We start from the raw sequence: 3,351 nt of genomic DNA, 5'->3' as shown, positions 1-3,351 counted from the left end.
TTTAAAACACAACAATATATCATTATATTAAATATAGTCAAATACATCTTTGCCATTACAGTGTCACATAAGCCATCTAGTATAGAAAAGGATAATTTCTGTCTTGAAGTAAAAGAAGTCAGTTTGGGCATAAAAAATTGAACAGGTCTTGACATGGGCTCCCTTAAATGCCTGCAGGTCAAAGATGCTACTCTTACTGTCATCGTGCAATAAGAGATGACTCAGACTACAAAAACGTTATTTGGGTTTACTAGCACTTTAGAAAAGACTTTTCTATTCTCTAAGTTCTATGTTAGTTTTAACTTATCTTTTTTTAAAAAGTGTTCCCATCAGAATTAACCACCCCAACTCCATTACACCTAACTGGACTAGGAATGTCCTAACCTCCTGCTAACCTGATGTAATTAATCAAAGTAACTTCATTACAAAATCTCTCACACTTATTAATATTCAAAATAATGAAACTTCAAGGAAGAGAGAACCTTGCACGTGCAGACAATCTCAACCAAAATACTGATATATTTGATGGAATTGTTAATAATTTATTGTGATGAATAAACGCAGGACAAAGTCTAATGGAAATAAAAGTATGTCTTAGACAACTGAAGAATAACACAACCAACTACCAACAACCTTGAAAATTTGAGGTAAAAAGTAATTGTCAATCTAAAAAGTAATTATATGAAGAAAATTAGCCTAATAAATTAAGCAAAGGCTATAAATGAAACAAAAAATCATGGTCAGTGCAAGTCGAGAAAACAAATACATTAGGGAATTTTACTTCTTTGTCTTTGACAAAGAAAAGTCATTTCAGTAATTGTGAGAGTTGGAACAGTAACCATTCACTGTACATTAGTTTTTCAAGGTTTATGTTATCATTGCCACTCAGGACTCTTCAGCTCCTTTTCTGATGAAGAGTTTTAGGATTTTGTCTCTTATTTGCTTGGTTTTAACTACATACACAATGGGATTCATCACAGGAGGAATGAGAAAATGCATGTTAGCCAGAAGTACATAGATAATTGGGGGAAACTTTCAGCGAAAGCGATATAGTATAGAAAGACAGATCATGGGTGTAAAGAAGAGGACCACAGCACAGAGGTGGGAAATACAGGTGTTAAGAGCCTTCAGGCGGCCACCATGGGAAGCAATGCTCAGTACAGTTTTCAGAATCAACACGTAAGAAAGGAGAATAAGGAGAAAATCAAGTCCCATGTTGGAAAGCACCATAAAGAGTCCAAAGATGCTATTGATTCTAGTGTTGGAGCAAGAGAGCTTTAAGATGTCGGGGTGCAGGCAGTAGGAGTGAGAAAGTATGTTGGAGCGACAGAAGCACAGCCTCCTCAAGAGGATGGGGAGGGGCACCTGTGCAATCATGGCTCGCATTACAATGGCCAAAGCTATTCTAGCAATCACATTATTGGTGAGTATGGACGAATAGTGCAGTGGACGAGAAATGGCCACATAGCGGTCAAAGGCCATTGCCAGTATGATGGCTGACTCAAAGTCCTGGAAGGTGTGAATAAAGAACATTTGGGTGAAGCAAGCAGAAACAGTCAGCTCTCGAGCATCCAGCCAGAAGATCCTCAGCATCGTGGGGAAGGTGAAGAGGGACAGGCCCAGATCAGAGGCAGCTAGCATGGCCAGGAAGAGGTACATAGGCACATGGAGGGTCTGCTCCCTCCAGATAACTGTCATGATGGTCATGTTACCCACCAAGGTAATGAGGAACATGGCACAGAAGGGAATGGAGATCCAGATGTGCATAGCCTCCAGCCCAGGAATGCCTGTCACCAGGAAGGTGGAGAAGAGGGTGGTGGTGCTATTGAGAGGAAGCATGATGCCAGGGCTGCATACGTTTCCTAGAATGAAATGCATTTACTCAGACAAGATGATAAAATTTGACTTGAGCATTTAATTGGCTACTCATCATACCTCTTCTTTTAAGTTGCTCATGATAATGTGTCTAATATGATATTGAATGTTCTTACCCAACATATAACACTTGAGCCATTATACTGGAAAAGAAGACCTTCTTTCTAGGTCAGATTCCCTAGATATGATAGCTTATTGAATGAAAAATAAGAAAAAAACAAAGTCTTGATATTTAATATACCTAAGTCATTTAATTGATATAAAATATTTTAAAATAAAAAATCTATAGTGCTTTAAATGAAGTTCTTTTAGAATACATATAAATTCATACTTATGGTAATTACAATAGTAGATCATGACCAGTGTATTTCTAACTGCAGTGGTCAATAAAAATATCGATTAGATAATCCTATTCAAAATGTTTTTCATGGCCAAATTTTAATATGCTTTATTTTCTTCATGAAATGAATACGGAAATGGAAAATAAGCATATAGAGACTTTCATACAAATTTGATATACTACTCCTCTGCTTCTTTAATGTAATAATAATAATTTCTCTTAATGTAGAATATACAATTATTATTGTATTTGGATGTACGTTTCATTTTTGTAGAAAAATATTTTTGTTTTATTTGAAAAACATATTTCATGATAAATTGAAAAATTTTAATGACCCTTTACCACATAGTTTATGAAGCACTGTTTGATAATAATTCATTGTTGAATGCAAACATATTTTTCTGAAAATATACATAAAAAGAAGATTGTTCTTCATAATTAAAAATATTAAAATATTGAATAGATTTTTTTTATCTTTTTGAAAAAATATGTTCATTAGCTCTCTTTTAGTTATAGGGCTAAATATTTTTAATTTGAATATGATCTATGGATCTTTTACTAAGTTACATTCTATATGTATATATTTGTATTAACAAGTTAATTTCTAATAAGCATATGATGTCAATTTGATTGATTTAATTCAATATATGAGTATTGCCATTTATTCATTAAATATTAATTATATTTCTCTGTGTGTCTGGCTCTCAACTCTATTTCTCATTATAGCAAACATTTAAGCTAGCACAGTTAGCTGGTTTAATTGAAGAGGTAAGAAGACTGTAAAATAATCAATTATAATGTACTATAAGTGAGAGGTAAAACAATTTTTATACTGTATGTTTCCAAAGCTTATTTATCCAGATAAAATCAGCTGTGGATGCAGAGTCTCCTTCCCATAAATAGTAAAAAACATAATTTTTTCTGAGTCTACCCATCAACTGCATTCTGTGTTTATGAAACTAAATAGTGTATTTATATACACTCTTCATATCTGCATGCAATCATCTTCACAAACAATAAGCCATACAAATGTCTGCATATGTTAAGCATTCCAATTCCTCATCTGTCCTTGCTCGCCAAGGTCAGTCCAAGTATTATTAGCAGGCCTTGGTGAAGATATGCACCTGAAAACTTGT

The 3,351-nt window shown here is 34.1% G+C and overlaps 1 pseudogene; it reads right to left on the bottom strand.

Moving 5' to 3' along the window:
* Nucleotides 1-867: 867 nt before the first annotated feature.
* Nucleotides 868-1,839, bottom strand: LOC109730739 (olfactory receptor 51G2-like; annotated as a pseudogene).
* Between the last annotated feature and the right edge of the window lie 1,512 nt (nt 1,840-3,351).

This window comes from Microcebus murinus, chromosome 4, assembly GCF_040939455.1.
Source record: "Microcebus murinus isolate Inina chromosome 4, M.murinus_Inina_mat1.0, whole genome shotgun sequence".
Classification (NCBI taxonomy): Eukaryota; Metazoa; Chordata; class Mammalia; order Primates; family Cheirogaleidae; genus Microcebus; species Microcebus murinus.
The sequence above is the reverse complement of the archived record's forward strand: the minus strand, read 5'-3'. Positions and strand labels throughout refer to the sequence as shown.